Here is a 15,009-nt window from a genome sequence, read left to right on the forward strand (position 1 = left end):
GTTCCAAACTTCCAGCTCAGCACTGTCCCCATGACTTGTCCTATCTGCCTATCTTCTTTTCCACCTATCCACTCACCCCTCTCCCCGACCTATCACCTTCATCCCTTCCCCCACTCACCTATTGTACTCTATGCTACTTTTTCCCTACCCCCACCCTCCTCCAGCTTATCTCTCCACCCTTCAGGCTCTCTGCCTTTATTCCTGATGAAGGGCTTTTGCCCGAAACATCGATTTTACTGCTTCTCGGATGCTGCCTGAACTGCTGTGCTCTTCCAGCACCACTAATCCTGAATTATGGGTGGAGCTGCCAGGCAGTGACGTCCTGTTTGTTGGCCCGTGAAGCCAAGGAGATGCTGCTTAAGGCATTGGCCTCTGAGCCACTACAAAGTCCCATCTTCATAAGTCAGATATCTACAATATAGATACAGGACGTTTTCAGGCTGATCATTAATATCTCTTCATGAGCCTCATCTGCTCTAATGTTACCTTTTTAGCAGCAAGTATCCTTTAGCAGATGGCTTAAAAAGCATCTACCTCTCTGTGGATCCAGAGCCAGGACAGATCATTTTGAAATATTCATTAACAAATTTAGAATAAGGTGGTTCCACCTTAACAGATACAACCAATCAAGACTGTTGACTCCCGATCACCAGGGTGAGCTTTTAAACACCACCATTGATAGCATGATATACTGAGATTAGGGTGGTTCTAATGGAATGGCTAAAATGACAACTAGGCATTCACATATCTCACTGACAATACTGAAGTGTCACAAGTCTTTATCAACACTTCTCTTATTATTTATCCTTTTGGAGAAAATACTCTACTGCGTCTAACACTTAAATAATGTTGATCAACTTAATGGTCACATCTTTTAGGGGCAAAGTCCTAAAATCAATCACTACATTATAAGCATATTTAACTTACCATTACATCATCTAATTATGCAGTTGGCAAGACCTTTCAAAATACTTTTTAAAAATCCTGAGGCGACCTGAGTCTTTCCTAAAGGTTGACGAGCTGATGACCTGATATGTTACACATAGTCTTCAGGAATCCATTTCCTCACTAATGATATTGAAGTAAGAAAAATTTAAAATTGAGGCTTGCAATTAAAATAGATGGGAAGGTAAGTTGTAATGAGAAATAAGAACCTTACAAATGAATAATAGATAGCTTGGTACAGTAAGCCAAAATGTGGCAGATGGAGTTTAACATAGATGAGTACGAGGTCATGTATTTGGGTCGAAATGGCAACATATTTTCTTAAAGGGGAGAGACTTCAGGGTGCTCTGATGCAGACAGATCTAGGTGTACTCATTCTTGGGTCACAGAAGCTAGCACGCAGGTACAGCAGATAATAAAGAAAGTGAATGGAATGTTGGCTTTTATAGCTAAAGAAATAGAATATAAAGGTGAGGAAGTATTGTTGCAACTATACAAGGTATTAGTGAGACTGCACTTGGAGTATTGTGCACAGGTTCAGTCCCCTTATTTGAGGAAAGATGTAGTGGCATTGGAGACAGTTTAGAGGAGGTTCACGAGATTGATCCCAGAGATGAGGGGTTTGTAATATGGAAAGAGATTGAACAGTTTAAGCCTGTACTCTGAATTTAGAAGAATGAGAGAAGATCCAATTGAGGTATTCAAGATAATAAAAGGTATGTATAAAATAGACATGGAGCGGATGCTTTCTCTTGTGGGGCATTTGAGGATAAGAGGTAAGAGGTCTTAAGGTAAGGGGTAGCAAATTTAAAACAGAGTTCAGGAGAAACTACTTCTCCCAAAGGGTTGTAAATCTCTGGAATTCACTACTCCAAAGTATGGTGGATGCTGAGTTAATTTAAGGAAGAGTTAGACAGATTTTAATTGGTAACGGATATAGAGTGGGATTTGTAATTTGAAGGGATATGGAGAGAAGGCAGGAAAATGGGGATGAGGAAAATATCAGCCATGAATGAATGGTGGAGTAGACTCGATGAACCAAATAGTCTAATTCTGCTCCTGTACCTTATGACCTTAAAAGGCTGAACCTGACATCACTTTAAGTGTGTTTTGTGCTGCTACTCATCACATTTCTGCACAGGTCAAATGGCTGTTTGGGGCAATTAGTTGAGATGTTTGCATTTACAGGCACTCTGCTTTCAGTTTTGACCACCCAATGCAAGTTTGTCTTGCAAAACACAGCACCAAAAGTGATTACTTCTCTCATCTGTCAGTTATTGCTAATGTGTGACCACTAACTGGTGAACAAAACATTTCTTATATATTTTGACTTGCATAACGACCCTGCAAGCTTCTCTTCTTCTCCCAAACATGTGAAAAATGAACTTCCAACTGAAATATTGAACCCGTTCTTAAAATGGCTAAAATTAACTTACTTTTATGACACTGTAGTGCTGTATATGATGGGATATTTAGTGTGGCATAATAACCATAGAAATCAATTTAAACAATCATTGCTTATACCAAGTGTCAGCTTGTTTCAATGTTACTGTGCTCACCCCTCAACAAGGGGTTTATGGATTCAAGACCCACTAATAATTTCAGCAAAATATTTCAGATAGGCACTGAACTGAAAGGCAGCAGTTTTGTCATATATGTTGTTTTTGGGTCGATAACTAAAACCTGAAATTATTTATGCAAATAAACATAAAAGAGTTCAATATATTTTGGTTTTGAAATACAGCAATTATTGCAAATGCCAATGTATCAATCATTACACTTTAAAAGTAACTTATTGATTGTGAATTACTTTAGAATATTGTCAGGGAATAAAAGGTGCTTTATAAATGCAAGTTATTTCTTATCAGGCATCTTACAAGCCAGAACTGCATCAACACTCCCCAGTCAATAGTCAAATGAATTGTCCTCCTATTTGAGAAGAAGACTTCCATTGACCCTCATTCAGCTGACCAGAAAATAAAAAGGATGCAAAACTGAAGTTATTCGGGTTAAACAGAACTTTCAACGATGTTCTTCATTCAGCTTGTACCAGACTGCTTTGGTTTAACCTTTGATGGAAAGTAAAGCTAGTGTATTGTCAAGCCTAGCATATAAGTGTTTAGACGATTTGCTTGACCCTCTGGAAGCTGTTGACTTATTTTATCTCAATTAAGTGCCTGGGCCTTCTTCACCATTTAAATTTCTAACTGCCTGGATATGTGCCATCACAAATTATGAAGTTGATAGATGCTGAGGACAAAGTGCGAGAGATTAGTGTCACCTCAGCATCCTAAATCATTGGAGAGGGATAAATTCAGACTTGTAACTACAAAGTTGACAGAACTAAATATTAACAACCCATATCCTATGCAACTGTTGTTTTAATTTTACTTAATCATGTTGTCTTGATTTCAACAGTAAATGAAATATGATCATATTCTTAATGCTGAGTTGCAACATTCTTACCTGGCCAGTCTTAAATCATGTTTTTTCTCTGCCAGGACCTTTATACATACAGCAGCAATCATGGAAATCCCAGTCAATGAATCTTCATAGGAGCTGATACCCTTTGAGGGTATATAGTCATAAGACTCATGTTTACCAAGAACCAATAGGGAAAAAAAAACTTTGTACTTTAGTCGGTCAAATTATTTGGAACTTTCATTTCACAAGGTAGCAGTAGCAGGCGTAGCTGTGGAGATTCTGCATGGGCAAGTGTACCCACTTTCAAGCTCTGGTCAACATTGTACCCCATAGGATATGTCCAAGTTCATGTGCTCTTTACTATTAAAATTTTCGTCATGATTTCTGTGAGAAAGTGATTAATCTATGGAATAGTCTCCTGAACAAGATCATAGAAGCGGATCGTATTAATTAATTTGAATACAAATGAGAGAGATCTCTTTTAGAAAACTGGGTTACAGTTAGGATGTTAATTACATGGACCTTGGTTTTGCAATTACTATGTTCCAAAAATACATGGAATCTATTAACACAACATGGATAAATCTTAATGAGAGGCATCAGTGAGTGGAAAGTACCTTCTGCTTTTATATTAAAACCTGCCCACAGAATGGAACTCTGCACGTTGGATGAGAAGCATTCGTAAAATCTACTTGCTTGATAATACACTGAACATGTCTGTATTGTTGGACTACCAATATAACCATACCCATTAACCATCATATTGATAACAGTTTAACGGCACTACAAAAAGTGAGGATTTCTGAGATTTCCTTTTTGCATTGGAAATTACCAATTAAAGAAAGACAGAACAAGAAAAATAACCTTTTGATACACCAATGAATGGCTTTGTGATTAAGACCATAATTTAGTAACCCAGTAATTTCTTTAAAATGTATTTATCAAAGCATTGCCAGATACTGAAAGTAACTTTTATAGGATGAGATTCTCACACTAGGTTAGAGAGTCATAGAGTCATAGAGATGTACAGCGTGGAAACTGACCCTTCGGTCCAACCAGTCCATGCCGACTAGATATCCCAACACAATCTAGTCCCACCTGCCAGCACCCGGCTGACAGCTGGATATTACACCTAGTTGTCAACTTCTTTTCCATTTAGATATTAAAATTAATTACAAAAAAAACTGTAAGTGACATGAATCAAACAAGCTGAATTTTAGGTCCAGTTCTTCAATCCATGCTCATAAATCTGGTTACTAATGGATTATGGAGACTGTGCATAAAACATAATAACACATTTGCAAATTGTGATAGAAAAGTATTAATTCTCAGGTAGAGCATAATAAAACATAGATTCCTCCATACAACAATATAGAATTCCCACCTCAGAAAAGTATATTGATGTTACAACATTATTTTGCCATTTATTCCATAGCCCCATTCCAAATTTACATGCACATCAATATGATCAAGTGTCTTGTATGATGACAGAAGAGTTGCACAGAATTCCAAGAGCTTTAAGGCCAGATGGACAGACACCAGGCAATAATCTATAATTCATTTGATGATATTAACTTCCTGTGACTCAAAAGATACAGGGACCTCCGTTGTGGCAAATGATCTGGGATGCTAAATGACCTGCAGGAGAGACCAGCCAAGTAACTCATTAGAAAAGGTACAAAATAAAAATTTGATCTGTTACTCTTTAGCTTTATTAATTGCCTTTTAAATGTAAAATTACTTTGTAAAATAGCATGATCTAAGAGGGGTTTAGAAATGGAAAACTGAATTTTATGCTCCAAAAACAGGATTAATGTAGACTCATAGAAGCTTAATATCCATAATGACAACGTCCGACTGTGGACACAACATTATCGCTTCAGTCAGCATAATACAATGGACAGTTACTCAGCTGCCATTTTCAATTGAGTCATTAATGATTATTTAAGATTATCATGGTATAATTGACTAGAATCACAATTCCCCAATGCTATAGTACATTGCCTGCCAGGTAATACAGCACCAGATAGGAATCTCATTTTTTTTGGTAGTAGAGAGAGCGATTATAAAGATGGGTGTATGTCTGACTTCAGCGGGAGAGGCAGCTGATAGACTTTTGACAGGCAAATCTTTGAAGTGAACAAATCCCTGGATATTACTGGGGTATTGAACACTGCTTTATCCTTTAATCTAACACCACTGCAGCACTACTGCTGTGTTCAGTGTAGATAGTTTATTTCTGTTTGAAGATATATTCTCCAGGGAGGATGTGTGGAGGAAGGTAAGAAAGAGAAAAAGGTAAGAAAAAAACCAAATGATCAAGGGCAGAAGACTCAGGAAGTGAATGAAAGAGGCCACTCTGCTGAGGATGAGCTGGTGCAGGCAAGAGGCACAAGCGGAGACCATACCCTGTCAATCATGTTTATGTGGTTCACATAAATTGCCTGCAAGTGATTAAAAGACTTTACCTATGGAGGCATTGCTTTTTGTGAGCTACTGTTACTTTTTGTGTGATTTATGCTAGGCCCAGAGATCAAGTCTGACTGTGTGGGATGGTGGGTAGAAAGGGAATTGGTGGAGCGTCTCTAGTAGTGGTGGTGTGGCATTCATAGCTAAAGTAGGTCTAAGCATTTCCACATCGGAAGTGTTTCAGGGAGCATGTGGAGATCTTGGTGCTATTACTGTAGCATTGCACAACATCCAGGTGTTGACAGATGCTTTATTTCACCATGCCAAACAATTCATTTCTGTTCTGCTGATCACAACTGTCCAGTGGAAAGGCTTTTTACAGACGTGGCATGTTTTCCAAGTGTGTTAGACATCATTGATTCCACCCATGGCATCATCAAAATGTCAGCAGAGGAGTTGGGGTTTTTATTAACAGGAAAAGCAACCATTCCATTTACATGCAGATGTCTACAGTTACCAATAACATTTGATGTAGGTGAATACAAAAACAGCAGGGAGCATTGCCAGGTGCCAGGAGGTCTAAATGGCTCTGATATATTGGAATAATAACTGCTGGGTGACAAAGAATACCCACTGATGATGTGATTCATAAATCCTGTTCATGGTTCCAGGACTGAATCCAAGCACTGAAGTAATGAGAGAAATGTCAGAACTAGGTCCATCAATGATCAGATCATTAGTCTGCTCAAAGTGAGGTTTGGGTGCCTCAACCAGTCTGGTAGACCGCTCCAATAGGTGTGTTTAAGAGCTTCTATCATGGTGTTTCTTGTGCAAACCACTACCCTGCAATGCAGAATGTTGATGCTTTAATTAGCATAGAGCCACAGGAGATCATCCATTGAGGAGGATATAAAGCAAGATGAGGGGAAATTGCTTGAAATATCTTGTCATCTTTGCAATGTTTCTTTCTTCTGTCCCCTGCACCATAAGAAAACCAGCTCATCATTTCTGAGAATTACAAATATGCAAAATATGGGACTCATTTCATTGTATCAATGCATTCCCATGCACAATATACATAAAAGTTTATTGAAACTTTCAAATAATATAAATTATAAACATACTCATGTGTATCAAAACATCACTACTGTCATTTTTCAAAAATTTTCTTTTGAGTGTTGCAGTGTGGTAACCCCTTACTGCAGTGTAGACAGGCTGCTGACCCTTATGCCTCCTTGTCTGCATTGACTAAGGCACCTTGTACTCTGAAGAAGAGATAACTGAATTAGAAAGGGAAAATTGAAAAAGAGCAAGGAAAAGGGAAATATATCTTAAAAGGTTTGAACTCCAAACATATAGAAAATTCATACAATGTGGCTTGGCTAAAGGAAAGTTTACAGTGAAAGAAGAAAGAAGAGAAAGATTCCAATTCTAAATGATATCTAAATTTATAGAAGATAGAGGTGAAAGATATTTATCCTAATTTTTTAAAGTGGCCGGGAGGATTAAGTGGCCAAACAATGTTCACACCTTCATGTTACAGGACTTTTGATAGAAATGGCTGTGAATGTGACAACCAGTTTGTCAAAAGAACAATCTGTAGACGATGAATCTATTTTTTAAAAAGCAATACAATAGTAAGGTGATGGAAACGGTTACCGACAGAGCTGGCAAGAATTCTTGCTTAATAATAACCTACTTACTAACCCTTTGTTTGTATTCCACCAGAGACGCTCGGCTCCTGACCCCCTTACAGCCTTGGTTCAAACATAGACAAAAAAGACTGAATTCCAAAGGTAAGGTGAGGTGAGAGTGAATTCCCTTGACATCAAAGTTGCATGTGACTAAGTCTAATATCAAGGAGCCCCAGCAAAACTGCAATCAATGATACTCAGGGGAAAGTCTCTCCTGGTTGGTGATACACCTACTACTAAAGAAGTTGGTTATTATTTTTGGAGGTCCGTTTCCCTTTTCATTTTTTTTCCTTTCTAATCTAGGAGACAAACTAATAAAGATACTGAGAGACACTGAAACAAGTCAGATGCTGATGTTGACTGATGACACATTTTGTCTTCCAAAGGAGTTAATGCAGGAAAAAAATAATAATTAGAGACATACATGATGTACACAAGCTGGTCCATTATGTAGAGTTGAATTAAATAGTGACTTTGAAATTGGTGTTGCAGTAGTGCAACAAATTTTCATAGAAATAATTGATTTTATCTTAGGAAGTATTTGTCTTACTAAGGGTGTTGAAATAACCAGTACATTTAAAAGAAAATGAGTTGCTCCAAAAGAAATATCCTGTCTCATTCCTGACTCTGTTAGAACTGGATCTAAGGCTCATGAAATTAGACAAGGAAAATGAAAACTCCACGGAGAAAGGGAAATGAAGTCAAAATTTAGTAATGTTTCACTATATTTTTGAATACATAATCAAAATGATGAAGGTGAAGAGAATGAAGCTGACATGTTTAGCCCATGGTAAAAACAATGACTGCAGATGCTGGAAACCAGATTCTGGATTAGTGGTGCTGGAAGAGCATAGCAGTTCAGGCAGCATCCAAGGAGCTTCGAAGTCGACGTTTCGGGCAAAAGCTCTTCATCAGGAATAAAGGCAGTGAGCCTGGAGCGTGTTGAAATCCACATTGATGCCCTGGGGTTGAAGTGTTCCGAGGCGGAAGATGAGGCGTTCTTCTTTCATGCGTCTGGTGGTGAGGGAACGGTGGTGAAGGAGGCCCAGGACCTCCATGTCCTCGGCAGAGTGGGAGGGGGAGTTGAAATGTTGGGCCACGGAACAATGTGGTTGATTGGTGCGGGTGTCTCGGAAATGTTCCCTAAAGCGCTCTGCTAGGAGGCGCCCAGTCTCCCCAATGTAGAGGAGACCGCATCGGGAGCAACGGATACAATAAATGATATTAGTGGATGAGCAAGTAAAATTTTAATGGATGTGGAAGGCTCCTTTAGGGCCTTGGATGGAGGTGTGGACGCAGGTTTTACAGTTCCTGCGGTGGCAGGGGAAAGTGCCAGGATGGGAGGGTGGGTTGTAGGGGGGCATGGACCTGACCAGGTAGTCACGGAGGGAACGGTCTTTGCGGAAGGCGGAAAGGGGTGGGGAGGGAAATATATCCCTGGTGGTGGGGTCTGTTTGGAGGTGGTGGAAATGTCGGTGGATGATTTGGTTTATGCGAATGTTTAGCCCATGACTGGTGATTGACCACCTCAGTCACCAAATTGCAAAATTAAAAGTTGCAATCTCTCAAGCCAGTTGCACTCTGGACACTTTTTATCCCCCTTAATCAACCTGTTCAGAGATATTACTATATAGCTCTGGAGCAGGTGGGACTTGAACTCAGATCTCTTTGGTCAGGGGTAGGGACACTACCACTGCACCACAGAAGGACTCTAGGTTTTACTCTGGAATCTGACATCCAATATTATCATCAGCTGGGAATCCTAACTGAATTAACATTGGCTCTCCTCTAGTACTTCTCTAGTACTTCTCCAACTACCAGAGGCCTGCTCCATCTCAGTCTTCATATGTTAGCTGCATGTGCACCATGATGTGCCCTCACCAGGTTGTGTTTCCCGAGTATGATTATCTGCACTAGCGCTCGGTGCAGAGCAAGGACATGATGCAGACTCTGAGGCTTCATGTTCCTCCTTGGAGGTTAATGTGGGGCATGCAGCAACAGCCAATAGTGCACAGGTGCAATAGACAAACACAGGGAATTTGAGGGCCAGCTTCTATCTTTCAAGATCAACACAGAGAGTCAAATGTCCACATTGACAACACTGCATTATTTAGGGGTGGCACAGTGACTCAGTGGTTAGCACTGCTGCCTGTCAGTGCTAGGGACGTGGGTTCAATTTCAGCCTCGGGCAACTGTCTGTGTGGAGTTTGCATGTTCTTCCCATGTCTGTGTGGGTATCCTCTGGGTGCTCTGGTTTGCTCCCACAATCCAAAGATGTGCAGGTTAGGTAAATTGCCCATAGTATTCAGGGATGTGTGGGTTAGGTGCATTAGTCATGGGAAATGTAGAATAGTAGGGGAATGGGTCTGGTGGGTTAGTCTTCAGAGGGTCAGTGTGGACTTTTTGGGCCGAATATTTCCATACTAGGAATTCTATGATTGTGAGGTGTTACTTTTTTTTGCATTTTTCAACTTCCAACAGGTATTCAATCTTTGTGCCCCATTGCCTGAGAACCATCAAAATCCCAAATCATTAGTGTCTCATTCCTAACAACATACCCAATATTATAGACTCTGCTTAGCTCTCTTAATATATTTTCTATTCAACTGCAAGTAATTACTCATTCCAAACTTCAGACCACAAGGAACTCTTCTCCTGCCTCAATCTAAAGATTAGCAGCAACCCCAGCATCACCTCCTCTCTGGATGTGATGCTCTCGCAGCATCATACTCAGCAACTTGCTTTTCTCTGTGGCATTGTGAATTCGCTTCTGCAAATACGATGCAACACCACAATGATTTTGAATTTCCTGTACAATTATTCTTACACATGCATAGTATTCCTGATGAAGGGCTTTTGCCCGAAACGTCGATTTTACTGCTTCTCGGATGCTGCCTGAACTGCTGTGCTTTTCCAGCACCATTCTAATCTAGACTCTGGTTTCCAGGATCTGCAGTCATTGTTTTTACCTAGCCAAGAAGAACTATAAAAGCTAAACAATTTGTGTGATGATTCGAGCTTACTAAACAGTATGCCTTTAAAATTCCAACCCCCCACACCAAAACCCAAACCCAAACCCTGCACTTGCCAACACCCAACCATTTGCTTTGAGGCCATGGACAGTGGCTTTTGTGCAACATGCAAACACACTAAGAGAATAACCTGATGGAACCATCAACCGTATGGTGTTCTGAGAGGATTGTGCTGATAATCAAGCCTCTCTGCTCCACAAGTCACATCATTAATATAAATGCTTAAATTCAATCACCAATGTGGCCAATTAGTACTCCTATTCAGAATAAAAGAGACTTTAACCAGGCTTCTATAATAAAGTCAAAACAATCAGTTTATTACAAAATAAAACTTATTCTTAAAACAGATTGTAAGAGTATCCATGATATAATTTAATTGGAGAATAGTTAGGTGCAGCTCTGATTTTGAAAGCCAGATAAACAATTAATAGCTACAAATTAACAAATTTCAAAAACATGTTGCTATATAAATTATAAAATGTATAAGTATTATTTTTGTAAAAGAAATAATGTAACAGATTATGATTCCAAGCATATTCTAATCCATAAATTACTTCTTAAAGTGAAATATAACAGCTAAATTACATGCAACAAAGCTCCACAGACTCCAATAATACAAATACACAGATAGTTGGCTCTCCCTTCAGAGATTAATGTTTTTCAGAACAGTGAGGGATTCATATGTTCTTTGTAATATAGACATGTGGATCTTTTACAAAAGATTAATTGTGTTAAGGGATTCTCTAGTCCGAGCTACAGACTGATGTTTCTGTGGCCAGCAGCGAAAAATCAGAATGGTGCGTTGCTTCCCTGGTGCCAAGATCAAGGATTTCTCAGAGAGGGTGCAGAATGGCCTCAAGGGGGAAAGGGGGCAGCAAGAGGTCATTGTGCACATTGGAACCAAGGACATAGGAACCAACAACATAAGAAGGGAAAAGGTTGAGATTTTGAAGGGAGATCACAGAGAGTTAGGCAGGAATTTAAAAAGGAGATCCTCGAGCGTAGTAATATCTGGATTACTCCCAGTGCTACGAGCTAGTGAGGGCAGGAATAGGAGGATAGAGCAGGTGAATGCATGGCTGAGGAGCTGGTGTATGGGCGAAGGATTCACATTTTTGGATCATTGGAATCTCTTTTGGGGTTGAAGTGACCTGTACAAGAAGGACGGATTGCACCTAAATTGGAAGGGGACTAATATACTGGCAGGGAAATTTGCTAGAGCTGCTCGGGAGGATTTAAGCTAGTAAGGTTGGGTGGGGGTGGGCGGGGTGGAGGGGGGGAACTGAGGGAGCTGGTGAGGAAAGAAATCAATCTTAGACTGGTACAATTGAGAACAGAAGTGAGTCAAACAAACAAACAGTCAGGGCAGGCAGGGACAAGTAGGACTAATAAATTAAACTCCACTTATTTCAATGCAACCGGCCCATCAGGGAAGGCAGATGAACTCAGGGCATGGTTAGGGACATGGGACTGGGATATCATAGCAATTATAGAAACTTGGCTCAGGGATGGGCAGGACTGGCAGCTTAATGTTCCAGGATACAAATGCTACAGGAAGGATAGAAAGGGAAGCAAGAGAGGAGGGGGAGTGGCATTTTTGATAAAGGATAGCATTACAGCTGTACTGCGGGAGGATATTCCTGGAAATACATCCAGGGAAGCTATTTGGTTGGAACTGAGAAATAAGAAAGGGATGATTACCTCATTGGGATTGCATTATCGACCCCCTAATAGTCAGAGGAAGATCTCAGCTATCTGTAAGAATATTAGAGTGGTTCTAGTAGGGGATTTTAACTTTCCAAACGTAGACTGGGACTACCATCGTGTTAAGTGTGTACGAGAAAATTTTCTGATTCAGTATGTAGATGTACCTACTAGCAAAACATGACCTACTCTTGGGAAATAAGGCAGGGCAGGTGACTGAGGTGTCAGTGGGGGAGCACTTTGGGGCCAGCGACCATAATTCTATTAGATTTAAAATAGTGATGGAAAAGGATAGACAAGATCTAAAAGTTGAAGTTCTAAATTGGAGAAAGGCCAATTAGGCAAGAACTTCCAAAAGCTGATTGGGGCAGATGGGATAGCTGGAAAATGGGAAGCGTTCAGAAATGAAATAACAAGAATCCAGTGAAAGTAAATTCCTGTTAGGGTGAAAGGAAAGGCTGGTAGGTATAGGGAATGCTGGATGACTAAAGAAATTGAGGGTTTGGTTAAGAAAAAGAAGGAAGCATATGTCAGGTATAGACTGGATAGATCGAGTGAATCCTTAGAAGAATATAAAGGCAGTAGGAATATACTTAAGAGGGAAATCAGGAGGGCGAAGAGGGAACATGAGATAGCTTTGGCAAATAGAATTAAGGAGAATCCAAAGGGTTTTTGCAAATACATTAAGGACAAAAGAGTAACTAGGGAGAGAATAGGGCCCCTCAAAGATCAGCAAGGCAGCCTTTTGGAGCCACAGAAAATAGGGGAGATACTAAATGAGTATTTTGCATCAGTATTTACTGTGGAAAAGGATATGGAAGATATATACTGTAGGGAAATAGATGATGACACCTTGTAAAATGTCCATATTACAGAGGAGGAAGTGCTGGATGTCTTGAAATGCATAAAGGTGGATAAATCCCCAAGACCTGATCAGGTGTACCCTAGAACTCTGTGGGAAGCTCGAGAAGTGATTGCTGGGCCTTTTGCTGAAATATTTGTATCATCGAATATCAGAGGTGAGGTGCCGGAAGACTGGAGATTGGCTAACGTGGTGCCACTGTTTAAGAAGGGTGGTAAGGACAATCCAGGGAACGATAGACCAGTGAGCCTGATGTCGGTGGTGGGCAAGTTGTTGGAGGGAATCCTGAGGGACAAGATGTACATGTATTTGGAAAGGCAAGGACTGATTCGGGATAGTCAACATGGCTTTGTGCGTGGGAAATCATGTCTCACAAACTTGATTGAGTTTTTCGAAGAAGTAACAAAGAGAATTGATGAGGGCAGAGCGGTAATGTGATCTATATGGACTTCAGTAAGTTGTTCAACAAGGATCCCCATGGGAGACTGATTAGCAAGGTTAGATCTCATGGAATACAGGGAGAACTAGCCATTTGGATACAGAACTGGCTCAAAGGTAGAAGACAGAGGGTGGTGATGGAGGGTTGTTTTTGAGACTGAAGGCCTTTGACTAATGGAGTGCCACAAGGATCGGTACTGGGTCCTCTACCTTTTGTCATTTACATAAATGACTTGGATGCGAGCATAAGGAGGTACAGTTAGTAAGTTTGCAGATGACACCAAAATTGAAGGTATAGAAGGCATTTGGTATGCTTTCTTTTATTGGTCAGAGTATTGAGTACAGGAGTTGTGAGGTCATGTTGCGGCTGTACTGGACATTGGTTAGGCCACTGTTGGAATATTGCGTGCATTTCTGGTCTCCTTCCTATCGAAAGATGTTGTGAAACTTGAAAGAGTTCAGAAAAGATTTACAATGATGTTGCCAGGGTTGGAGGATTTCAGCTATAGGGAGAGGCTGATCAGGCTGGGGCTGTTTTCCCTGCAGCATTGGAGGCTGAGGGGTGACCTTATAGAGATTTAGAAAATTATGAGGGGCATGGATAGGATAAATAGACAAAGTCTTTTCCCTGGGGTCGGGGAGTCCAGAACTACAGGGCATAGGTTTAGGATGAGAGGGGAAAAATATAAAAGAGACCTAAGGGGCAACCTTTTCACACAGAGGGTGGTATGTGTATGGAATGAGCTGTCAGAAGAAGTGGTGAAGGCTGGTACAATTGCAAAATTTAAGAGACATCTGGATGAGTATATGAATAGGAAGGGTTTGGAGGAATATGGGCCAGGTGCTGGCAGGTGAAATTAGATTGGGTTGGGATGTCTGGTCGGCATGGACGGGTTGGACCGAAGGATCTGTTTCCATGCTGTACATCTCTATGACTCAAATGACTCTATAACTAGTGTTTGGTTTGATATTTCCTTCAAACTATACATTGCTACATCGTAGAACACTGAATTGTTACCAAAAACTAGATTCTCAGGTCCTAGTGAGGGCTGCAACTTACAAAACTCCAAATCAGCATTGCCACTGAGTAAAGCTTTATGTTTGCAATGTTATTAGCAAATTACAAGGGGGGAGTTTCACTTTGCCCATTAACAGTTAGTTAAGGACCTTGTTCTTCCTCTGCTGCCATGTTATGATGGATGGGGAAAGCTAGAGGATGTCCAGTATGCAGCTTCACAAACTCAGTTAAAAGGCAGGAAGGAGAAGAAGTAACCTCTTCTTGGTGGGGGGTGGGGGTGGGGGGGTCTCCAATACTCTTAAGGAGCATACTCCAAGATAATGAACCCCCGCCCCCCCCCAATTTGTGCTTCCCTATTAGCACCTGAAACATGACCCCCTACCCTATTCATCTTTGGTCGGGTCTCTAATCACTTCATGATTTCCTCTAAGTCTAGTATCCATGTTATTCTTTTTTTTAGGAATCCTTGCAGTGCAGGCAGTG

At 40.5% G+C, this 15,009-nt stretch overlaps 1 long non-coding RNA gene across 1 annotated transcript in view; it reads left to right on the forward strand.

Moving 5' to 3' along the window:
* LOC122555870 overlaps positions 1-15,009 on the forward strand; it is a 36,478-nt gene that overhangs the window by 1,225 nt on the left and 20,244 nt on the right. The window contains exon 2 of the long non-coding RNA XR_006313380.1: positions 7,507-7,574. This is a non-coding gene — a long non-coding RNA (uncharacterized LOC122555870). The remainder of the gene's footprint in view (positions 1-7,506; positions 7,575-15,009) is intronic.

This window comes from Chiloscyllium plagiosum, chromosome 13 (genome assembly GCF_004010195.1).
Source record: "Chiloscyllium plagiosum isolate BGI_BamShark_2017 chromosome 13, ASM401019v2, whole genome shotgun sequence".
In the NCBI taxonomy this organism is placed as follows: domain Eukaryota; kingdom Metazoa; phylum Chordata; class Chondrichthyes; order Orectolobiformes; family Hemiscylliidae; genus Chiloscyllium; species Chiloscyllium plagiosum.